This window comes from Piliocolobus tephrosceles, chromosome 9 (assembly GCF_002776525.5).
Source record: "Piliocolobus tephrosceles isolate RC106 chromosome 9, ASM277652v3, whole genome shotgun sequence".
NCBI lineage: Eukaryota > Metazoa > Chordata > Mammalia > Primates > Cercopithecidae > Piliocolobus > Piliocolobus tephrosceles.
In genome coordinates this window covers 25837435-25864482 of record NC_045442.1, presented here as the reverse complement: position 1 = coordinate 25864482, position 27048 = coordinate 25837435, and the positions used below count along the sequence as shown (strand labels likewise).

At 34.8% G+C, this 27048-nt stretch overlaps 1 long non-coding RNA gene across 1 annotated transcript; it reads left to right on the top strand.

The window, feature by feature from the left end:
• On the top strand, window positions 1-26535 carry LOC116418930. The gene is made up of 4 exons (XR_004229144.1): window positions 1-68; window positions 10614-10695; window positions 21080-21139; window positions 26444-26535. It is a non-coding gene; the product is annotated as an uncharacterized LOC116418930 (long non-coding RNA).
• The last annotated feature ends 513 nt before the right edge of the window (window positions 26536-27048 follow it).

Genomic DNA, 27048 nt, shown 5'->3' with positions numbered 1-27048 from the left:
CCTTTTTATGCTTCTCTCCCACTCTCCTGGAGTTCTCCCAGAATAATATGCTGAGAATGTTGATAAGGGTAAGTCACTATTAGTGGAACTGTCAACCTGAATTGTCTTCATACAGGACAATTTGGCTGTAGCTTTGAAAGTTAAAATTGAAAAGCCTTTTTAATCCAGCGTTCTGAATATTGTAGTTATTCTACAGAAGCACTTTCATTTTCTTGGGGTGGGGTGGAAGCAAGGTAATATATGTGCTTGGACATTCATTGCATAACTATAATTGTAAAATAAAGTCACTAAATGAATTTCCATATAAGAAGACAAGTACAATAAATTATGATACCTTCATAAAATGAAATATTCTATAGCCATGTAAAAAGTCAATTTTATAAATCTCCCTGTGGTAGTTTTAAGTGAAAAATTCAGCTATAAAACAATGTGACTAAAGAAAAAGGACATATATAAACACACATACATATACACATACACATATGCATATATCCATTGTTATATATATATTATATATAATTACTAAATGTTATTAAATGTACTGAATACCTTTGGAAATTAAATAGACATTAGTCATTGCTTTCAAAGAGAATAATTGATTTATCTGGGATCAAAATAGGGAGGAAGGGAAGCACACTATTCACTGTATTCACTTCTATATTGTTGAATTTTGATCAATGTGTATTACCTATTTAATAATTAATAAAGAAAATAATATTAAGAAAAATTACAAATGATTAAGAGATGATCTTAACACAGCATCATATTCCAAAGGAACTTTTATAAAGTTGAGGATTGTATAGATCTGCATATTACGCCTATCATGTAGTCACAGATAGGTGATTTAAGGTTCATATAAGGTTGGGTAGATTTTTAGCTCTCTTCCAAACAGGGATCATTTTATAGTCCTATACACGTCAGCATTAATACTTTATTTGGTTGCACTATACGCACGTTTGTATAGATGTAACTGCACATAAATATTGCATATGTATGAATACATAATGGCATATTTATATCAATGGAAATAATACCACATAAACTATCTCTAATGTCAAACATTCATGATTAGGCTTTTTATACATACGTGATAAAAAGAATAATCATATCATTGAAAAAGTCAAAAGAAAGAGAAATTACATACTATGATTGACCTAATCACCACCTTTCATTTTATATGTTATTTCAGGACATAGTAATAAGGGCATACATTATACAAATTGTTATTATTTTTTTTTTTTGGCTTTCTTGATTATGCATTCTTTACCCCATCCAGTCCAAATTCTTCCTGATAAATTTAGATTACTCCTGTGTGATTCCTTTTTGTTTTGAGATATGCTTCGGTGATTTCCAGTAGGCATGATTTTTATCCTTTTCCATCAATTCTCTATTTTCTTATCTAAAAAATTGTATGCATCAGTAAAATACACTAAACTTCACATGTTGTTTTGAAAACAAAAAGGGAATATAAGTTTAGAGTAGATGCATATTTCTGTTGAGTAGACTTTTTTATTATCATGAAATGTTCTGTTTACCTCTGGAAATATTTCTAATCATAAATATCTCCCTTTTCAATGGTGGTAGGGTAACACTGGCTTTCATCTTGGTTAGTATTTCCTTGGTGCATTTTTAATCTTTACATTCCTTTTATTTTTATATTTTTCTGTGTCCTTATATTTAATGGTGTTTCTTATAATCATGGGTTAGCTAGTTTACTTTCTTCTTTTTATAATCCAGCCTATCAATTCTTATTTTAGAGAGAAGATTTAGTCTATTTTAATTAAATTACAAATACGCTTTTACTTATATCTAGCATCTTATCCTTTGTTCTATATGTGTTCACATGTATTATTTTTTCATAGTCTTGCCTTCTTTTGAAATAATTACAAATTTTATAAATCATCCATTTGCCCTCTAATAGCTTGCATGTTATTTATTTTTTTAGTTCAGTTTTACATTTATTCCTTTTTATTAGAATATATAATAAAAACTATTTTATCACTTCCACACCAAAGATTTTGCAACCCTTACCTACAATGTATATTAAAACCCCAAAACCATTATTGCTATTATTTTAAACAGTGTCTATTTATTTATATCTGGTTATTTACATCATACTTTTAAAATATATTTTTGCCTCATCTTTTACCAGGGGTTATATTCCTTCTCACTAAATGACTTCCTTTTGTGTTTCTTTTCATGTGAATTACTCTGATACAAGGTACATCATAGCCAGAAGCAAAAGTCTTATTCATTTTTCATTCACTTTGAGTTCAATAAATTTTTATCTGGTATGGCTCTTCCTCCAACCAAGAGGAAGGATGGGGAGATAAGAACTGTTTACAGCAGAGCAATGAAAGTAGATCTGAAAAGAGCAAATTATATTCAAAGTTAGAATAGGTACTCAGTAGAGACACATTTACATTTGAGGAAGTATAAGTAGTATACTATAAGTATAGTATACTTACAAGTATTATTTGAGGAAGTATAAGTAGAGGGCAAGAGTAATAATGAAAGGTGACAGAGGACCATGAGTATTGATTCTGGTAAGTGCAGATCTGGGTCCAAAGTCCAAGTTATCTACTTATAATCTTTGTGGCATTAACAGGAAGACAAAACTTGTCTAAGTTTCTGGTTTTAGTCCCAAAATAAGAAAAAAATAATGTTTTATATTATGAGATGGTTATGGGAATTAGATAAGTAATAATGTATTCATCACTTAATGTGATGCCTGCTATATAATTGAAGCTTTATAAATCATAGCAATCATTTAAAAAATCAAGAAATGTTTAATGGACATACATAGCATTGTGGTTGATGCTAAAACATAATTAGATTTTCATCGGAAAGAGATCAGAAGAAACCTGGCTGTTGAAGAGCCAGCAAGAACAATGACTTGGGTTATGAAAGAGACTACCACGTTCAGGGTACAGCAAACAGCTAACACTGCTGAGTCTCTGGCCCTGACTCTGGAGGATGGTCCCTTGGAGCTTCATTATGGAGAATTTGCGTGCTATGGAGAGGTAGTAATTCATGAGGCAGAAAGCCTGCAGAGGACTGTGTGCTGAGGGGGTTAAGCATCATTATAGATCCTTGAGCAAGAGTGTACACTTGACCATGTCTTACTGAGTTATACGTGTCTGGGAGAATGTTTACTATTAAAAGATGGAGTAGTCCAATCTTCTAGTTCTCTGATCTTCTGCCCATAACTCACCTCCCACTCCACTGCCAGTCACCTTAGTTGACTGAATAGCATTAACATTTCCACAGAGAATAAAATGTTTTGTTTATTTTCCCTTAGAAGATTTTTAGACCATTTTATTTCCCAGTCTTTCTTCCACAACATCTTTTCTTATTGCATAAAACTTGAGTAGAAACAGACATTCTGTCTTTCCCTCCTCCATTCCTCCTGGCCTCTTTTGTTTTCTTTTTTTTTTTTAGAGTCTCACTCTGTCACCTAGGCTGGAGTGCAGTGGTATTATCTTGGCTCACTGCAACCTCTGCTTCCCGGGTTCAAGCAATTCTCCTATCTCAGCCTCCTGAGGAGCTAGGACTACAGGCCCACGATACCACACCTAGCTAATTTTTGTATATTTTAGTAGAGATGAGGTTTCACCATATTGGTCAGGCTGGTCTTGAACTCCTCACCTCAAGTGATCCACCCACCTCTGCCTCCCAAAGTGCTGGGATTACAGGTGTGAGTCACTGGGCCAGGTTTCCTCTTGGCCTCTTAAAGAACAGAGGCTTCTGCCTTAGTTGTGCATGATATATAAAAACTCTGCCACAGTTGGTATTAAAAAAACAACTTTGCAAATCAAAGATTGATGGAGGAAATGATGGTTTTGGTTTTGCCAACCCAGTAGACAGCACCTTCCATAAAATGACCATTTACTACCTGTGGTGATGAGCCAAGTTTTATGGAATCAGAACATGACAATCCAAACACTTGGTTTTGGTTGTGGAGTGGGATTAAAGCCCTGATTACTACCTTTAATCTTTATAATTTCTCTGCTCCTTCTGCCTCCAAGAATCTACAGAATCCTGACACACTTAGTTCAGGTACTCTCAGGCACCAGGTCTAAGAGTGATTTCAGGTAGATTAGAGTTGGTTAACTGATTCTAAGGCATTCAATTTCTTTTCTGTTTCAATGAGTTTACCCCTTGCCAAGTGGGTCAGTGATTGGAAGGAATCATCAATTTCTTCTAGATCTAATTCAAGTTCATTTGCTAATATTCAGTAAATACATTGAAAAAAGTAATAGGAAGTGACTTCAGGAAGCAATGCTCTCATTGTCCATGGGGTAGAGGATGGGAGATGTGGGTAATACTGCTTTTCAGGAAACATTTAGGAAGACCCTTTCCGAGACTTGCAGTTTTCAGAGTAATGTGAGCAGGATGGTGAACGCTCTGAAAACTATTAAAAGAATAATAATTGGGGGAAGAGGCCTCTTCAGGGAGAAAGGAAGACCGTTTTGCCAAATGACAAGAGAGCCATTACCAAATATATACAAAGGGCTGTGAGCAGGAACAAGCTGGCTTATTCAATGTTGCTGAAGGCCAAAAGGCAAAAAGTATAGATTGATGGATGTGGTCAGCGAAGAGACAACAAGAATCAACCAGAAATGGAAAAGGGATGTAGGGAATCCCCTGAGAGAATTCAGCCAGGCTACATGGCTATTCATTTATGATGGCTTAACTGATGTTGCTACATGTAATTAGACCAAATCACCTTGGTTATCCTTGGTTATCCTTTCCAATACTAAAGCACTGTTTTTAAACCACAATATACTTTGGTACATTACAATTTCTCTTCTGTCGTACCTAAGACTTCTCCTCTTCTGTTCTCCTTTTATTTTCTAAAAAAAATTATAAAACCTTCTTCTTGGCACCAACTGGGATTCCTCAAGCCCCACTGTGGTATTTTTTTCAAAGTATATTCAAGTTCCCTACAGAAAAGCAACCCAATTAGATTATGAAAAATATACAATTTATGCACATAATCCCCTGCTCTTAGCATACTCAAATAAGTTCCGTGGGGATAAGGCCCAGGGATATGCATTATAAGAAGTTCCATCTGAGGATTCTTATAACCACTTAAATTTGAGGATTACCATCCCAGTCTCTTTCTCTCAAGAATTTTAAGTACTTGTGATTTGTTATAGAAGGTCAGTAGTGTCTAATTCTTTCCTCTTAGAATGGGAAATTAAGATTCAGAGAAATAAAGTCCTGGTCTCCAAGTATATCTGGTTAATTTTAGTTGCCTCCCATTCCTGTGCCAAATGGGCATCTCTGTTCCTCTGTTCACATGCAAGGAGCAGGGGATGCTGAGTCTCATGTTCTCTCATGATGAGATCCTAAAACTAGAATATAAAAAACTTTCATTGCCTTCTTTCCCTGAGAGAGATCATAAAACTGCTACTGCCAAGAATAAGGAAGTTCAGCAGGACTGATATCTGTTAGTGCAGTACCTCTCAATCTTGGCTGTGCATAGATATCAGTGAAACTTTAAAAACAAATACCTAAGTTGGGTCCTACTACAAGATAATTAAATCAAAATCTGTTGGATTGAGGCCATATTATTTCCCTTCTAAAAAGATCCCATTCAAGCATCACAGCTCTTGTGCTCCCATAGCACTTAGTATAGAACGTTATTTTTGTACTTATCACATATTTTTTGTAATCACTTATGTATTTATATCTATCTCCACCCAACTTCCCTGTGAGTGAGACAGTGTCATCACAGTAGATAGTAGGCAGCCAGGACATATGACTATTTAAAAATAAATGAAATTATACTATAACAGATCCTTGAAATTACACATGCTCTAGAATAATCTGTGGTTTGGCTACTTCTCATCAAAGTTTACTTTGTGGCTCCTGGGAGGAAATTTCTGAAGTTGCTTTGCAAGCCTCCTTCTTCATTTGTGAAGCTAAAGAATTGCTCTAGCGTATTTTAATTACAACTAAGAAGCGTTCTTTTGATCAAACATTAATAAAAATTCTAAGTCATAAACAAACTAAGATTTATCACTTGTCCTAAGGTTGACACTGCCATTATTCTCAATTACTCCTAAGCTCGCACACATTATTCACTAAGTGTCCCCAGAGTAGGGAAACAAGGAGAGAGTAGTGCTATAAGAAGGAATAAAAATCTTCCTGGAGTTACATTTTTGTATACTCAAAACATCTCTTTGGGTTTTTTTTTTTTTTTTTTTTTTTTTTTTTAATGTATATATCTACAGCATTCCCCAGACAAGATAATAGCATGTCTGGTGAAAAGTCTACCTGAAAGGAGATTGTGTTAGGGAGCCAGCACACACTTGAAATTGCAAAACAAAAGTTAATTGATCCACACTGTGGCTCTGTTCCTTATTTACAGAGAGAAGAGGGGAGTGGGAACAAGAATTGGGATCTGTCTTCACCAGGATGCCAGTTGGCTTAGTCTGGTGGACAGGGAGGAAGTCAGCATTCAACCCTCCTGGAAATACCACCCCAGGAACAGTGGAAGTGGTGGCACTCTTTCCTATAGTTTTAGAGCTTGCTAATAGTATCATTCTCCTAAGAAGTAATAAATTGGATGCCTATTTTGAATAATCACAATATTGTTAGTTCCTATTTATTAAATAACTTATATATACCCGATACTTTTCTAAGTACTTTAGCACATTGGCTCATATAATCCTCATACTATTCTCGCGAGGTACCTGTTATTATCTCAGTTTTACAGGTGAAGAAACTGGCACTTATGAAAATTAAGGTTGTGAGTTTTTTATGAATTTGCCCACAAGTGTTTTAGCACATGCAACTTTGCCTGTAAAATAAAGTGATACAATTAATTTGCTTGAACATATGGTGGAAAGTACCAGGAATATATAAATAGGAATATTGTCAGTGGATAAAACGGGTTCTATGATGACCAGTAGGTGAGGACTGACCTGTGAGACAGGACACAGATACTAAAACTGATGTCTGGCAAACCAGAAAATGTCAGATCTCCCCTCTACTCACCTGATTAGATAAGCATTTTGATGTTCAACCATTGGCTCCATGGTATCTAGTGGAGACTGGACCAATCAGAGAAACATCCCAGGACCTTACAAAGATTATAAGGAAATTCTGCTGATAGTTGTTCAAGTGAAAGAGAGATTTCTCCTCTGTGGGGTAGAGTGTTTATCAGATAACTAGACGGGGAATGTTCAGCCCCACAAGGCCGTTAAACTGAACACAGAGAAGGAAGCTCTTCTGCCATTTCCAGTGTTGACAGCCAGATATGTGTTCCCTCTCATGATCAGGGGAGAAAGCACAAGTTAGCTATCTAGGATATGACAATCTCTAGGCAGTTGTATTGGGAGGGAAGTGGGTGTTTCTGAAGCCCTTGTAGGGTGCCTGATCTTCGGGAAGAACCTTGACTCACTGAATGACCCACAGAAGAGGACATTAATTAATGTTGCAAAAAAGGGAATTTTACCACTAGTTATTGTAAAGCCACTGGGCTGCTTTTCAAGACATTTTGTCTTTATTTTGTCCACTTATTTCCTCCCTTTTGAACTTTAAAAAAACCTTTTCTTTCTTCCCTCTAAAATCTTTCTAATGGGCACTTATTTTCTTTACTTTTTTTTCCCTAGAATTTCCTTTCCTTATTTCTTTTCTCCTTCCTTCCTTCTTTTCTTTCTTTCTTTCGTTCCTTCCTCCTTTCTTTCTCTTTCTTCTTCCTTCCTTCCTTCATTTCTTTTCTTTTCTTCCTCCTCTCCCCTCCCATTCCTCCCGTCCCCTCCCCTCCCCTTCCTTCTTGCTTTCTTTTCTCACTCTTCCTGTCATCCTTTCTTCCTTTCTCTCACCCCTTTTCTTCTCCCTCCTCCATTTCCTCCTCCCTTCCTCTTTCTTCCTCTTCTAATGTCACCATGTGTATTAATCTGATAGGACTGTCATAACAAAATACCACAGACTGAATAAACAGTAATAATGTATTTCTCCAGAGTTTTGAAAACTAAAAGCCCAAGATCAAAGACATTGTTTAGTCCAATTTCTCATGAGATTGACTTGGAGATATTTTTGACTTGGAGATATTCACTTTTCACTGTGCCTCAGATGGCTCTTTGTGTGTATGTGAGTTCCCTAGGGTTTCTTCCTTTTTCTTACAGGTACATCAATCCCATCAGTGTCCCATACTTATGATCTCATTTAATCTTAAGTATCTCTTTAAAGGTCTTATCTTCTAAACCAGTCATATTAAGGGTTATGGCTTGAACTATGAATTTTGAGGGCACATAATTTAGTTCATAGCACAATGTTTGAATTTTCAATTTTGGGGCTTGTATATTTTCATCCTGTAGTTTGAACAGTTTCAAGTATTATATACATACAAGTAGCCACATATACAATCTAAGTTGAGTATCCGCCCTTAGTTTAATTTCCCATTCATTTTTTTTTTTTTTCTTAAGGAGAAAGACACAGTACAGAAAGTAACCTGAAGCACCAACAGGTTAAAGCACCAATCATTTTTAGTATGAAAATGAGAAACTGGTAAGAACTGCCCTGTTCTACAAGATTAAGTGGAAGGGGTCCGAAAGGAGTACAAACCAAAAAGACGGGGATGTGCTGGAGTAGGCGCAGGCACAGGGTACAGGCTGCTGAAGCAGACAGTCTTGAGCCTGAATCCTAGGTCTACAAGTTGCCAGTTGTTTGGCCAAGGGCAAGTGAATGTTCATTCTTAATTTCCTCATTTACAAATTGGTCACACCAATCTGCTTTGAGGAGACATTGCAAAGACACAAAAACACGGGTAACATACATGTGTGCATGTACACCCATGCTAAAATGTCTGATGGGGAGTAAGAGCTCAAAATAAAAATCCACAGACCACAATTTTAGAAAACATTAAAGACCATGTAGATTCCAATGTCTTACAGACACAATCTTGACACCAGGCCCACAGGCAATAGGTGTGCAAGCCCAAAGCTTCAGAGGAAACATCAGACTTTCACATTCAACATAAAATAAAATTTTCAGTGCAGACATTGGCACTTGCTCTACATCTTATCAGGGGCCCACAGAGTAAAGAAGCTTGAATGAATGGCCCTTTGCTCACACTAAACTGAAGGCTCCTTGTGAGCAAGAATGCTGTCTGTTTTGTGGATTATTGTATGCCTAGAACCTAACACAGTACCTGAACATAGATGCTGGTGGGTATTTATTTATAACTGGATGAAGGCATACTCTACTCACAAAGTACTTTACTGAGTTTTGCAGCTTACATAAGAAGCTGTAAAATAAGACTATGACAAAGGCCTTTCTCCATCCTAAAACTGAATGATTCTTAGAAGTTGTTCAAAGTTGCGCTAGAGTTTACTTCACTAACAAAATATAACCCAAAGGCTTACAATAAAAAATGACCAAGGACTCTAGACAAAAGATGTTAAAACTTTGTCCTTTCACATCCCGTGATAAATGTAGCAGCAAAGATGCTTCTTAAAATAATCTTAAAAGCCCTACAGTAGAGTTGAAGAAAAATTAGGTTAGAAAATAATTTTTGATGGATGAGAATCACCAATTTTCCAGCAATCAGAAATAAGGTGCACAATTTCTTCCATAATATCTGCCATTAAACTATTTCAGCCTAATATTCTTAACAGAAGACACATATCAGGCACAAGAGACGATTTACATCACCAAGATATTGACCTCGGCAACGATTCTTACATGTAATATAGAAGAACAGATTACAATTTGGAGGGATGGTTGCCTCGAGTCCAAGAGAAGTAAATTTCCTCAGCTGAATATTGCATGTAGCTCTCCCGGGGGAAAAAAATCTATTTCTAATTGCAACTTTTAACATGATTTGCATGACCTAAAACACACTTATAAGAGCCAGCCATCATTTTCATGCCTTTGATTTTAGGTAATTACTTTTATAGCTGAAAGACTTTCACTGTCTTTCATATTACTTTTGGCCATAAACATAATAACTTTTGATTTTCAGCTTCCTCTCTTCTTAAGAGAAAAGGAAGAATGTTTTCCCAAAACCAGCTTTCACAGGGAAAATAATTGCCCCAAGCTAATTAGAAGAGTGGCTGGTTAATTAATGCAATCTGGGTTGTGGGTGAGGTGGGAGGATGGGGGTATATCTAATGCAGTTGTGAAGTCAGAGTCACTTAAATCCACTAGTTCTATCCAAAATGATTCCCCAGGAGTGGATGGGTGCTAGCTCTCAGAACACTGCTACAGATCCCTAGGACTGGTCACCCTGCTTTCACTCATGTTCACTAAATCCATCCTCTACACAACAGCCTGTGATCTTTTAAAAGAAATCTCGGTAACTTCCCCTGACATTTAGAACAAAATTGAAATGTCATCTCATATTCTACATGCTCCCCACAATATAGTACTCCTTTGGCCAGGAAAACTCAAGAAACTTCCAAGACAGAAGGTGTCAGCTTTGGATCTATGTCTATGGCCATAGTTGAACCGGTTTGACCAGGAAACATGACTAGCAGGGTTCCCGGCGGCAACTCTTCTGACAACTTCTCTATCTGCCCATTTTTCACTCTGTCTCTGTATCTAGAATATCTAGTATTATAAATCTCTGATAAACTTTATTTGCATTTTCTTTCTAGTTGGAATTGCCCCAAGGCCTTGCACCAGGAGCAAAGACTTTGCTCCTAAAGCAGACATTCAGATCTGGAAAATCTGAAAGAAGTATAATTTTTATTCAGGTTGTCTTTGCATGGAAATCATTTGCATTTTATCTTAGTATTGAAAATTGAGAGTGTAGTTCAACATTCTTTTTTTTTTAAGCCTTAGGAAGAAGCATTTAATAATGACCTATGAATGGAAACTATGTCTGTGTGTAGGAAAGTGGCAAAACAAATTGATGGATCCCCATGCTATTACCAGCAAGACCCAGGGATCTCTAGAACAAAATCAGTCTGACCCCTAGAGACATATCAACAAAATGCACAAGTCAAGGAACTGCTTCTAGAGCTACCAGAAGCTGTAAGACGAAAAGTATGTTCTCCCATGAAATATTTGGAGCTCTGCTGATGTCTTTATTTTGGACTTTGGTTCCCCAGAACTGTAAGAGAATGCATTTCTATTGTTTTAAGCCAAGAGTCTTGGGCTGGGCGCGGTGGCTCAAGCCTGTAATCCCAGCACTTTGGGAGGCCGAGACCGGGGGATCACTAGGTCAGGAGATCGAGACCATCCTGGCTAACACGGTGAAACCCCGTCTCTACTAAAAAAATACAAAGAAAAACTAGCCGGGCGTGGTGGCGGGCGCCTGTAGTTCCAGCTACTCGGGAGGCTGAGACAGGAGAATGGCGTAAACCTGGGAGGCGGAGCTTGCAGTGAGCTGAGATCCGGCCACTGCACTCCAGCCTGGTCGACAGAGCGAGACTCCGTCTCAAAAAAAAAATAAATAAATAAAAATAAAAAAATAAAAAATAAAAAAAAAGCCAGAGTCTTGTGGCAATTTGTTAGGGCATCTTTAAAAAACTAACGAAGCACTTTGTGGATGCAAGCAATCAACTCGGCATGCAAAGAAAGCTCCAGAAACGCCCCAAGGGGCAAATTCCAGCCTTGCCACTTACCACCTGACCTGCTAGAGGCCCCTCTCATAGCCTGTCTGTCTGCCTCAAGGTTTTGGCATGGATTAATCTATATTATTAAATCTATGTTATTAGTCTTAAGAAATTACCCTTGGGATTTGTTGATTTTCCCCATTATATATTTGATTTCCTTTATTTGTCAACTTCTGCTTCTATCACTATTATTTTGTTCCTTCTACTCTTCTGGGAGCATTAGTTTGGTGTCGCTTCTAAAATTCTTTAGATGAATTTTTATTAAATTTATGATACATGTTATTTTTTAAGTGTTTTCCCTCCTTTAAAATATATTCTAATTTTCATTGATAAATAAAAATTGTATATACAGTCACTACTTTATATCCTTGAGAGATTGATTATAGGATCCCCCTTCAGCTACCAAAATCTGTAGATGCTCAAGTCCCTTATGTAAAGGGCATAGTATTTTTATATAATGTATGCACACCCTCCTGTATACTTTAAATTATCTCTAGAGTACTTATTATACCTCATATGATGTAAATGCTATGTAAATACTCTTTGTACTATATTGTTCTTTATTGGTATTAGTTTTATTGTAATATGATTATCTATTATTACTTTTTTGAATATTTTTAAACTGTGGTTGGTTAAATTGCAGATTCACACCCTAAAAATACAGAGGGCCACCTGTATTTATCATGTACAAAATAACACTTTAATATATGTACAGATTGAAAGATGGCTATGTCAACCTAATTAGCATATATAGTACCTCATAGACATCATTTTTTTTGTGATGAGAACACTTAACATCGACTTTCTTTGCAATTTTAAGTATAAATATATTATTAGCTATAGTCACCATAATATACAAAAGATTTTGTGAATTTATTCCTCCTTTGTATGTTCAGCCAACCTCCCCGATCCTCCACATCAACCCCACCATACCTCTTGTAGTCACTATCCTATTCTCTGCTTTTATGAATTTGACTTTTTTAGATTCCACATATAAGCACATTTGTGGCATTTATCCTTTTGTGCTTATTTCACTTAAATTCTTAAATGATTAACTTCTCAGGTTTATTTTTTAATGTATACTTTTAAAAATATAAATTTTGTCTATTCATAGCTTTATCTGAATTTCTTAATTATTGAATGTTGTATTTTTGGTTGCAATTATGATATTCATTCGTAATATCTTTTTAATCTATGGATTGCTTAGACACATATTGCTTAATTTCCAAACTTCTGCCAGTTTCTGTTAGTGTATTTGTGATTAATTTCAAACTAGAGAACCAACTCTTCAGTATTTCAATTATGGAATATTTGTCACGATTTGGGTAAGGGCTTAACAGATAGTCCATTTGGTTAAACATCCTATATGGTCTTGAAAGTGATTTGTATTCTGAAATTTTTGGGTTCAGTGCTTGTTAAGTTTGTCCAGGTATGTCAAGTTTGTGATTTTGTGTTTCAAATGTTCTGTATTTTACTGATTTATTTTGTACCCTCTCATATACTGAGAGAGATGTATTAAAGTCTTGTACCATAATCATGGTATCATTTCCTATATATTTCTCTATAGTTTTGTTTCAGATATTTTGAGGCTACAATATTAGATGCACATGCATTTAGAATTTTATATTTTCTGGTGAATTAACTCTTTGATCATTATGAAATTATCACTCCTCGTGACAAGAATAATGATCCTTGTCTTAAAATCTGCATTTCTTTTGGTTAGTGTTTGTATAGGACATCTTTTCTGATTCTTTTTCTTTCTACTTAAGGGTCTATTGCAACAGCAAATATGTGAGTTTGTCCCACAAATATGATAGGCAATATTGGTTTCCCCAAAGATATGCTCAACTCTAATTCCCAGTACATATGAATATTACTTTATTTGGAAAGAAGAATCCTTGTAGATGTATATAAGTTGAAGATTCTGTAAGAGAACATCTTCAAATAACCAAGTGGATCTTAAATCTAATAACAAGTGTCTTTATGAGAGACAGAAGAGTAGAAAACAGGGAGGAGAAGGCCATATGAAGTTGAAGACAGAGATGGGAATTATGTTGCCACAAGCCAAGGAACTGCTTCTAGAGCTACCAGAGACTGTAAGATGAAGAATATGTTCTGCTGTGAAATATTTGGAGGTCTGTTGATGTCTTTATTTTGGACTTTGGGCCTCCAGAACTGTAACAGAATACATTTCTGTCATTTTAAGCCAAAAGGTTTGCAATAATTTGTTAGGGCATCCTTAAAAATCTAATAGGGCATTTTGTTTGCTTCCTCTTAGTTAGAAATATTTAGACTACTGTTATAAATATGATTATTCATTATTAATATCAAATAGCTTACCTTTTCTTATCTATTTGACCTGACTGTCCATGTTCCCTTTTTTCTGCTTCTTTGAATTCTTGTTGATTGAGTTATTACATTTTTATTATTAACCTTGCCCAGTATTAACTTATTATAGATTATTTTATAGTTGTACTGGTATGCTAGAGATTGCATAATGTATCTAATGAATAAAGTTAATACTTTATTGACTTCCAGGCAATTCAAAATGTTTCAAACACTTTAACACTATTTCCCTTCTGACTTTAGTATTACTGTTGTTTTATACTTTAATTTTGTGTATATATTAAAGCTCACAACATCTTCATTTTTGTGGTTACTGTCAATATTTATTTAGATTCATTCATATAACTTTCGTCTGACTGTCCTTTCCTTCATGTACATTCCACCTTTCTCCTAGGGTCTTTTTTATTCTGCTGAAAGAATACTTACCTGGTAATTTTTTCATGTTGGCATTATTGTTTTTGCTATTTGGTTTGATTTTAGCTTAAATCTGCTAATAAAATTTTTCTGAGTTTGACTAAAAGTATTTTTGGCTTTTTAAAGGAATATATATGAATTGTTTTTCTTTTGCATTGTTTTGGATAGACAATTTAAGATTAGTATTCATATTCCTTTCATTAATTAAAGACATCATTCACCTATTTCCTCTCTTCTGCCGCTCTCACTGTGGCTCACTTGAAGGTAATACGGACTTTTATATGTCTATTTATAAGGGTTTCTTTCTTTTGGACTTTAATCATGGTGTTCTTGTGGGGATTTTTGGGGAATTTTTCCTACTTCAGTATATTATTATTGAATATGAGCCTTGATGACTTACATCTATTTGGGGAAAATTTACTACCACTATCTCTGTTCCCTCTTCTGTCCCCTCACCTCTCTGGATTTCAATTCCATGCATACTAGAAGTTCATAATAAATTCCATATGTGCTTTATGCTCCATTTTTGCAATTTTTATAATTTTGTCTTGATGTGCATCTACCTGTGTGTTTTCCGCTTTTCTGTCTTCCAGGTCACTAGGAGGAAGTGTGCTTTCAGCTTTTCTATCTTCCAAGTCACCAGGTCTCTCGTGGTCTGTGTCTAACCTGTTAGCACATCTATTTATTGATTATGATTTTGATAATTTTATTTCATTTTTATTTCTATTTTATTTTACTTCTAGTTTTTGTTGCCAGCTGAAATTTACAATACTATTTATAATTTCATAAACACATTAAGGTTGGCTTTCTTATTAAAACATCATAAGCCTAATTAGCCTATTGTTGTAGTCTCTGTTGATCTGCCTCTATTATCTGTCACTTTTTTCCTTCATGCTTCTTTTCATGCTTTGTGCTCTCATATGGGTTTCTTTACTGGTTGTTTTATTTCTTCATATCCATACATTAAATGTGAAAACCTATAGAGATAATACAAGGCATTTACTACAACCATCTCCCTCCATATAAATTTTACTTATGTTTTTTAAAAAGCAGCTGTGCTAGCAGAACTAGAAATTCCAGGTCATCTTAATCTCTACTAGGGACTGAGATGATTTAAAAGTGGACTTTATTTTATTTAAGGGCTTGTCTATTTCCTCTGCTCCCTTCTCCATGGATGTATCATTATTGCAGTCACGACCAAAAGCTGAGGTATTTATCAGGGCTTTTCCTTTTGGTATCATATCATACCTACAAAAGCGTCAGAAGTTGTATTCAGCTTCTCAGCCACTGATTTAAGAAATGGAATTTAGCAGTTTCAAATCCATGACATCATTGCATTTTCTCCTGCTGTAGATCTCAACCACAAAACTCCTCACTTAGCTGGTCTTCAGTACATTCCAATGTTTTCTCTCTCTCTTTCATCTATTTATATTTTTCTTCAAATTACTTAGTAATTATAAGAGGGCACATTAGTCACAAGCAATGAATTAAACCTTTGCTAGAAAAGACCTTGTTACTAATTTTATTAAATATAGTCATATGCCTATTTTACTGCTGTATTTTCCAGCTTACTTTAAGCTAGGTATTTTGACTAATGAAATGTAAATAGAAGATATTTGTATAATTTACAGAAAAGCTTTTTACAAGAGTTGAGTCAGCACATTTTGTCCCACTTTTTCATGCTGTCTAGAACATGGGCATGATTTCCTTCACTTTAAAAATCATCTTGAATCATGAGGCACATTTGAAATACAAGGTATGTGATGTGAATGGCAGAAAAGAAAAATACCAGAAGACCGAATTTCCAATAAATGTGAGTCTGTGCTACTGGCACTTAACTTTCATCTTCTTAAGGCTAATGATATTTCCATACTTTGTTATGAGTAGCTGAGTAACACTTATACCTGAATACAATTTCATAAAACTATTCATACTGAACTAATTATGTTATTGTTATTCTGGGATAAACACTTTGTTTTACTTAAGCAAAGCAACCAAATTTCAATTTACAATAGTGGAACTCAGGACATATTTTTCCACCAAAACATCCAACCAAGTATAAGTGAATGGCCTGGCCTTAACACATTATTTGCTTGTAAGTATGCTTATCTAAACAGGTTGTTTATTATTATATTTTATCTAGCATATTACATGTTATTTTCTATTATTATTTTTCCACCAACCTTGTCTTTGGTGTCTTCTCTTCATCTTTTTTCTGTCATATTAGGTTTGTTTAGGGTTCTATAAATATTCCTTCTACTAATGATATGAGTTGTATGACAGCTAACAGCTCACATTATTTACAGTCTTCACTTTTTAGAATAAAACAGGAAACAATCAAGTGCAGTGATTTACTCAGCTGCAGGATACAAGGCACTCCAGTCCTATTAAGGAAGAATCACTGTTATGATTATTTAATGACATACACAATGCCTGTTATTAGCTATTTATTGATGTATGAATACTTGGGATCTACTGCTTCTAGTGGCAGTGAGAACAACTCATTTTTCAATCAAACCTAATTGACAATGCTAGTATATTGAGAAAAATGTAATGCTTCTCATTAGATTTATTGGATGGCACCATTCTTGCCAAATTTCATATTGACATGTAATCTATATTAACGTCAAGGTGATAGATTTGTAGTTGTAAGATCAAGCCTTATCTGTAATGTTCCAATCTACAGGAACAAAAATTTGCAGGAAAGTAGATATGTTGATAATATATAGTAAGTATACTATATATAAATTGATATATATATATATATAGTAATTTGTATATATACATATATATGAATTATACTTTGGAGGAATCAGGAACCTGAAAAGTGTTGCTTTTTGGGAGTCTGTCTCTTGTGGTCTTGGAGTAGAAACCAGATATAAGCTAGAAAAAGTATAGCTTCTCTAAATGCCTGCATGTAGTCTTTACTGCAGGATTATCAAATGAGTTATAAATGGAACAAGGTATTAGAGATGAGTGTCTAAGACATCCATGCATGATAACTAAGATTTAAATGACACATTTATCAGTGAACATAACCCTTCCACTCATAATATCCTTAATTCTGAATTTAGTGAGAATTATATTCTGCATTGATAGGTAAATATCTTTGAGGACACCTCAAGAGTAGTCACATTCTGGCATCATCACCAAAGGTATTGGGATCTTCATCCCTCTGCTAGATATGGGTTACAAATACTCAGTTTTCCAAAAAAAGATTCACTGAATATCTGTACTACTTTCGGGGGAAACACCACAGATATTAATATGACTTGCAGATTCTATTTTCCTTGAGCCTTGTTTATTCCATGTTTGGGGCTGTTTTCATTGTTGCCATTGTTTTTAATATTACTGCATTTTTTATGTCTACTGTGCATTAAAATAAATTATTTAACCTATTTTTGGCTTAATTTTCTCTCTGTAAAATACAAGATGATAATAGTATCAATTTGATAGGGTTGTGAAAGTTCAATAAGTGAAAGCATGTCATTTAGTTAAAACAGAGCCTGAAAGAGAGAAAGTAAAATATGAGAATGAATGATCACTGTCATTATCATTATCAAGCTGATTATAGTCACAATCATCTTCAGCAGCACTATTTATCATTTATCTATCTCTATTTATCTATTATATATTAAATCTCTATTCACCTCTACATCTATGTTCATCCTCATCAGTGATACTCAGTCTTGGGTATAGTTGAAGGACAACAGGGGAGAATTTGTTGCCTCAGCAAAGCAGTCTTGACATAATGTCTTTCAGACTAGGTGGCAAAGGCTTATTCTGTTTGCATGTATTGAGTGAATGAAACTAACTGCTACTCTGTTCACAAATGTTTGGACTATGAAATGGTCATGAGCTAAAGGAAGCCATATATGCTGAAAAAACACATACGTGCTAAAAGAAAACCTGTAGGCAAAATAAATGTAACAGGGTTCACTTGAGCATTAAAAGGTTCCCAAATCGGGCAGCACTCAAAAGCAGAAGAGGTTCAGAGAGCTCCACTTTAGCAGCCTGAGCAGCAGGCTTTTATAGACTGAATGCAGATTCAAAGTATGAACATCACTTGATTGAGTAAAGTGAGGCATTTGCTTTATTTGTGTATGGCCCAGTGGAAAGCCTCTAGTAATACAACTAATAGCTGTTTGTGAATGGCTAAAGCTCAGTTTAATTCATTTGTTTTTTTTTTTTTTTTTTCAAAATTAATGCATTATAGGGAATGCCTTTAAGTTAAATATCAGTTTATTTGTGTAAGGATTCTGGGTACAGAAACAATCCCAAGCTAATGGTTTTCTGCTTATTTTGTTTTAACCGAAGGTAGAGATAAAAAAAGAGGGGAAAAGAGAGAGCTTGAGAGAGGCCAGCTGTGGCAACCCCCTAACTGGTTTCTTTTTTCCCTTGAACGATATTTATTCTAATCCTGAACTTATCTTGCCATATCTCCTCATCCATTGCTCAATGTCTCCATTAGCCTAATTCTTCAGTCATCTACTTTAATGCAAAGAAGATAATAAACACAATAAGGTTACCTGACTGCTATAATAGCCCCTATATTTATTTATAGGCTTCTCTTCAGTCCCACCTACTTAAGCTAACAGTCAAATCTTCTTTCTTGAAACCACAAAGGTACCTTATTTAGCCACTATGTTTCTACTCTGCATAAGTGAAGACAAATCACATGCACAGTCTGCATCATATATATATAGAGAGAGTCCCACTCTGTTGCCCAGGCTGGAGTACGGTGGTGGCATTATCTCGGCTCACTGCAACCTCTGCCTCCTGGGTTCAAATGATTCTCCTGCCTCAGCCTCCCGAATAGCTGGCATTACAGGTGCGTGCCACCACGTCCGGCTAATTTTTTTTTTTTTTTTTTGTATTTTTAGTAGAGACGGGTTTCACCATGTCATTCAGGCTGGTCTCGAACTCCTGACATTGTGATCTGCCCGCCTTGGCCTTCCGAAGTGCTGAGATTACAGACGTGAGCCACTGCACACAGCTTGCATCTCATATTTTTATCACGAGAACCCTAAACTCAATTCATATGCCTTCAGCTGGACGCATCATTTGCCCACTTGAGACAATATAGATTTTGATTTAAGAAAAATTCAGATGCCTAAAGATGAAATTGTCTGAAGAGTAGAAGACTGTCAACCTACCCATTTGAACCTTAGAGAAAACATGTTTCAGATTAAGCATGAAACAGTCCATGTAAATGATTTTGAGTCATAGAGCGATCCATTCATCTCCATAAGCATTTAATTTAAGATGTAATTTTAACATAGATTAGAAATTTATATTTAAAGATGCTTCTTGGAGACACCCCAGTTGGATCTGAATTGAGTTTTACATGACATGTCATTTAAATTTCTCTGCTTATTTAACTTCTAACACTTGGCAAATGCATTCCCAGGAAGCAGTTACACCTTCTCCAAATGCCTCAGCCCTTGGAAGAGAGAAAGCACTAGAATTTTAAGCCAAGCTTGGGCACCCACACAAGACAACATGGCATCCAACCTGAAAATGTGTCAGAAGGAGTGAAAGAATAATGTATCTTAATGTATCAGAATATCACATATTCAGCAAAATATAGGTCACTGGTGGTTGCATGTACAGGGCAGGGTGGATATCAATAATTTACTAATTAACGTTCAGTTCTGCCTCATCCCTTACAAAATGGACTACAGAGACCAGGAGAGCTCCATGACTCAGAATATCATAATTTAGCTTTTTGTTCCTTCACTGACTAATAGAAAAGATGAAAAGATAAAAAATATAGATAAGATATGCGGATTTTGCTGTGCTCCTGTTTAGAAGCCTGTGTCCAGAGCACAAAACTGCAGTGCCAGGTATCTGTACAACATCCCATGACTTGAGAGATAAGCCAGTGTTATGTAAACAACTATTATGTCTGCTACACTGTGCTTAGGACTTTGAATTTATTCAAGTCTCTATTTTTGAATGGTATATAGTCTTGGTAAGGAGGCAAGACTAAACTGTGCAAAAACAACCAGGATTCAGAGTACAATGCAACAGGTGGAACGTGTCAGAAAACGTTGCCAACAACATCATTCTAAACAAGATTAGTCAACCATCTTATGTGGATGTAGGAGTTTGAAAAAGGACTGAATTCAAGTATAAAGAATCTGTTTATCTGATAACCAGGTGCAGTGGAGTAAATCCCAATCTCCCACCAGCAATAGGCTTATTTCCATGTCAAGGTTTTCTAGAAAGAAGGATGCATGCATTCATTGCTACGTGGTTTTAATGACCTTTGTTTGTTGCTAGCGTTGTATGTACTGAGTCTGAGTTTTTTCACGGTGCTCAGCTGTTTAACAGGAGTTGTTCCTGTAGAGTCTTCCCTCCACACCTTTAGCTGTGCCTGTCTTCTCACCTGGAATGCTTTCTCCTTTCATTCCACCAATTCTACTTTTTCTTAGTCTGCATCCTGCAAGGCCACTCTTAATTGTTTCTTCAGTGGAAATTTCCAATAATAGCAGCCTTTTGTTTTCATTTGTTTTGGATTTTAATCTTCACTCCCGTCAATAGATCTTTAAAATCTACTTTTTATCAAGTGATTTAATTTTACTCATGATCACAAAGGAGGTCTTTTCATTTTGCACAATCTTGTGTCAAGTTTTGGCCAATAGAACAGTTGTGGAAGGAATAGACATACTTCTAGTCCTGTTTCTAATTAAACAACAAAGCAAATTCATTTTATGATTCTTTTCTCTGTTCCTTTCAAGGTAACTTCAGAAGGCCTTATAAAAGATGTGCACTAGGAAGAAGAAAATCTAGAACCCTGAGTGAGTACTGTTGGAAGTTCTACCCAGGAAATCTCTGAAACTAGCAACATCAAAGTTAAATTTTGTCCCAATGAGAAATAAACTCTTCTTTTTTAAGCCATTGAAATTCTTTAGTATTTTAAATAATAATAGCAAGTATTAATTATCCTCAGTGATAGACTATTTTCTCAGCTTACTCATTATATAAGTTAATGCATGGAAAACACTTAGAACAATGCTTAGCACATCCTAGGTGCTTAATAATGCTAGGTGTTATTATAATTATCTTACTACTGTTATTACTAGTGCAACACATTCAACTAATATTTAGTGAGTGCTCACTTATACTAAGCATGCTCTGGGTATTGAAGAAAATAGTAAATAATCATGCATTTGTTTTTGAGTTCACAGTCTAGTAAAAATAAAAATAGCAATAAAATATCTAATCTTGCCTAATGACTGTCACTATTCTATAGTTTTCTATTTATTAATTCTTCTATTTTTTAAGATAACTTAATATTTTATCCCCATTTTGCAGTTGGGGATACTGAGGAAAAAAGAGATTATACATAATGCCCAATGTTACAAAGCTGGTAATTAGCAAGGCCAGGATTTAAACCTAGTGATTCTAATTTCAGTGCTTATGGTTTTATATTTTATGCCATGCTGCCCATGAGAATTAAGTGAATTAATGGAGCTGTGTACAGAATGGAATGAAGACACTTCATTAAGCAGTGACACCGGAACAAAGTTTGACAGATGATTAGAAGTTTGCCAGGTGCACTATAATGTTAAGGACGTGAAAAATAAATTCTTTCCAATTGATGCACCAGTTGATTAATTGATTAACGGTGTTAATTTTATAAAGCATTGGTCTGGGTAGTCTAAAAGGTCTAAATTAGTGATGACTCTTGGTTTTAAAATGGAGAAATTCAACTCAAACAGTACTTAAGAAAAGGAAAAAAAGGTTTTATGAGGTCATGTGCAAGTCTTCATCCAGATACCTCCCTGAAATAATCGGTAAAATGCCTCTGTTTGATTTAATTCTAATAAAGTTCTTTTTAAAATACTGAGTGTAAAAGAAATGGACCCCGATTACTCAAGGCTCATAGTTTATGGGACTATTAACTTCTATAGAAAGAAGACTAACCCAGAGACATTTTTGTCATCCTATTCTTCCTCCTGGACATATAGGAAGACCCATTTGTTTAGCCTTATTTTCATATTGCTGAAGTCAAATTATTGACCTCTAGTCAATGAGTGGTAGGAGGAAATGGTCTAAGTCACAAATAGTCCTGTCTCTTAAAAATATTTATTTCTAAGTCTTCCATTTCTTTCACCCTCAGGTGCAGTGACTTTAGAAGCCATATATTTCATGTGACCAACTGATAAGCAGGAGTATGACCCAACCCAAATTGGACTTCCCTTGATCTATAAATATGTCTATATATTTTTAGGCTAGTAAGATGCTGGTGTTTATTTGTTGTTGTGGTATATCCTACCCATCCTAGTTAATTCAACCATCTGAGTAATAAGGTCTCAGAGACAACTCTCAATGGACTGACTCATCTTCTACACCAAAATCTGGATGAGATACAATAGCCAGGAATTTGGAATAATCTGATTGAAGAGACCCAGCTTGGAAATGAAGAAAAATAAACCAAATAGAATATTGAAGGATTCGAATGCAAAGGAGTAAAGATTTTTTAAAAAATATGTCCACTATATATCATAGCCTTTATTTGTCTTGTAGTAGATAACACATACTAAATGTATCTGACTTTCCTATACCATTGTTAATGTACATCTGCATTCTACTAATAACTGGAAAGACAATCTTTCTGATAATAAGCCTGTGGTCTGTTTTTATAATATAGATCCATTCATCATTTTAGCTCAACAAGCAAATATTTTCTTTTTCCTGAAATATTTCTTCTCACCCACGTCATATTTAATGTCTAGGAGTTAATGCTGCCCAATTCAGGCATTTAATTCAAATATAGAAGGGCTTTACATACATTTCTTATTTTTTGCTAACACTATCATTGGACTTTGTTTTTATTAACTATTAATACATTTGACTTCAAGAAAAATTAAATTTATTTCCTTGAAAATCCCATGACAGTAGAAAGTTAAATTGAAGGGATTATGATTGGTATTGCATTTGAGGAAATCTTATCTGCATTAATCCTAATATGGGTCCAATTTTTATTACAGAAAATTCTTTGTATTTAGGAAGTAGGTAGTGAATGTCAGAATTAAAATGCACAGAGAAATCCAGTTCTTCTTTGTACTTGGGTTGTATAGTACAATTGAAGAAATCTTCAAAGGCATATAATTTTTCTCACTTTAAGTTTCAGACTTTTGGGACAACTCAACTTTCACAATTAGGCACCATCTGAAAGATTAGCTCCAGCCATAATATAGAATATTCTTCTTTTCTTAAGAAGGTGTTTTCTTTATTCTCCAAAACTCCTACTAGAAATGGACACTTTATGCTGTAAAGTATTTTAGAGTAAGAGGCAAAGAAATCAATAGTTTCACATCTACATCTGAATTCCCAGAGCAGTAATAGAAGCAATAAGTCAATTTGTAGGAATTCAGGGAAAAAAATCTCAATTGAGATCAGGATGCTCTAAAGAAACTTCATGAAATAAAGCGGACTTAAAATGGCATGAAACATGGGTTTGTAAAAAGAGGACGAAAATAAAAGGTAGTACGTTACTTCTATTTGAAGCATTGAAGCATACACTAGGACAACAGATGGCAGGACTGCTTGAGAAAACATAGGCAGGAACATAGGAGAAGCACAACTAATATATTTGGAGTAATAAAAGAAAGAATGCAAATACCTGAATAATTGCACATTTATTATTATTATTAACACTGGAAAGTGTATTCTCAATATTCTCATCCCAAGATTCTCTGTGACTTAGTATTACTTAACATGCATTAAATAGTAATAATTTATAAAACATAGTAGTAGTCAGCTCTTTACATGAAATAGCGCATTTAGTACTCACAATAAGTCTGTGAAGTAGGAACTACTATTACCTTTATGTATGTATGTATGTATGTATGCATTTAATGTATTCAGAAACTTTTCAAATTAATGGAAACAAAAAATGACTAAAATAAACACTCATATTCACTAACTGCTGTTTCTTTCATTACACACATGTAAACATGCATATCCTACACACACACACACACAGTCCATTTACCAAACCATTTGAAGGTAGAGTGCACCCATAGTAACACTTCGAAATGTGCTTCTTAATTATAAGTATACTGGAGAATCGATTTCTCAATATCAAGGATATTTGCCCAATAAACCACACCACTGATATACATGAAAAGATTAGCATTCATTCAACTAATTTTTAAAATACCATATCTATTTTTCATCTCCAATTATTTGAAAAAGCATACTCATTTTTTCTTTTTAAATTCAGGCTTCAGGAAAAATTCATAAAATTACTTTGGCTGTTATGTCTCATTAGTCTACCCATCCAATGTTGACTAGATCATATTCCTCATGATATTGAATCTTTTTATGACTCTGGGTCAGTTATTCTACAAAATAGCCCATGTTCTTCATTTGATGACAATTTCATAATGATGATATTTAGGTTGAATATAGTGCATTTTTGGGAAATGCCCTAAACATTCTACGAAAGAAGCTCAAAGCTCAAAAGTCATCTTTTGATGCCTAAAGGAATGTTTCTTTTAATCATTTTTTTTGTTTCTAGTAGTTTGAAAATAAATTTTCTATGATTCCCTCACTACTGCTGCCTTTTTCTTTCTTTCCCTTGTCTCTGACACCCCATAACATGTTTACCTTCTTTATCTTGTACTATGGAAGTATGCATAGCAACTAATTGGAGTTCTCTGTTTAAGAGCTGGAAATGAGTGCTGAGAAGTTCCAATAACTGGGCTTGAGATAGCCCAACTCACATAAGTAGTATTTTTGGAGTAATAAAAGAAAGAATGCAAGATACACTGACCAACTTCATTACCTTCTGCAAGGCTGGCTTCATTAGAAGATGGAGCAGAGATGAAAAGGTGAATCTCTTCATAGCAAGGCTTAAGGGTGCAAAATTAATTCCAGCTGATTTAAATTTCATGCATTAAAAAGAACTGCAAAACATTCACAGCCTATAAGTGAATATTTTTATAAATATTAAAAGGGATTTCCAAAATTACATGCAATTAAATAAGCCAGAAGAAAATTTTAAAAATTTAACTGCATAAAACAATAAAAATCTCATCCATTTCAAAACACATAAACTAAATTAAAAGGCTACTAAAGCTAAGGAGAATCTTTGCCAAAACATTACAGACAAAATGGAGTATTATTCTGTACAGGACTTATATTTCATCAAGATTCGTACTAAAACCCTGATAGGTAAGTAGGAATAAAGAATAATGAGATTTACAGAAAAAAGTATATATGACTGAAAAATATATGTCAAAATGTTAAGTTTTATGTTACAGACACTAAAATGAATAAAACAATGAAATATTTTATCTAGCAAATACTCATGGATTAAAAAATTGGTTGCAATTGTGCAACAAAATTGGCACTTTCACATATTCATGGTGGGAATTTAAGTGTTCTTATTGCTCTATAAAAATAAATTAAAAATATTTTGTCAATACTCTTAACAAAATCTATATCAGTTAACTTATTATTTCAATTTATTGGAATCTATTCAAAGACTCAAAAAATCTGCCAGAGAATCACATACAAATATTGCATGCAACTCAAAATCAAAGCAAGTAATGTCTGAACAAATTCTAGTATAGCTCCAAGATGGCATAAAACTGTACTAGTTAGATATTTAAAAGAAAGTATTTATTGAATTTTAAAAGTTCATAACTTATTAAATATAAATAAATATATGATATAAATATAGTGTAATAGTAATTATAAATTATGTACACATTATTTTATTAAATAAATATTCTAGGTTTAACTCTAAAAGTACGCTTTTGAAGTTTCATTTTGTTTTATTTTTTCTTTGTTGTGTCTTCCAAATTACTGCTAAGAATCGTGTCTGCATTACATTTGAAATTTGTTTTTCAAGTATAAATAAACATAGAAAAATAATTAGGGACTGCTGTCAGATTATGTTAGCAGTTGGAGAATGACTTCTTGCTAAAAGAGGTGTTGATAAACACAAGTAAGGTGACATCATTTGGTCAAGCACTTCGGTTATTGAAAGAGGGTTATGTGCATTAAACCTCTCTTTTCACTTCTCTGCTGTTTAACTGTCTGATATATGACTGATATCTCAACCATATGCATGTGCTCACTTGCAGGTTAGCCTGGTGGGAAGGTCAGCCTCAGCTGAAGCCTCAACAGGCAGCTTGGATGCTTCTTGACATCTACACTAAGGTGAGTTCAAAGTGGGGAGCCATCAGTGATTGATTATCTGTAATACCCGTGGGGATTTTCATGTTTCACTCTGTATTCGCTTCTCGCTGGCATAATAAAGTCTTTCCAAATAAACACAATTTTTTTTTTTTTTTTTTTTTTTTTTTGAGACAGAGTCTCGCTTTGTCGCCCAGGCTAGAGTGCAGTGGCGCGATGTCGGTTCACCACAACCTCCGCCTCCCGAGTTCAAGCGATTCTCCTGCCTCAGCCTCCCTAGTAGCTGGGATTACAGGTGTGTGTCACCACGCCCATTTAATTTTTCTACTTTTAGTAGAGACGGGCTTTCACCATATTGGCCAGGCTGGTCTCGAACTCCTGTCCTTGTGATTCACCCCTCTTGGCCTCCCAAAGTGCTGGGATTACAGGCATGAGCCACCGCACCCAGCCAACACATCTTAATATTATCTTCATTTGTAAAATGCCTAATTTTTGCTCATCTTAAAATTTCATTGTGTTTTGTCAGCTGCAATGATTTGGGAAACTCGGATAT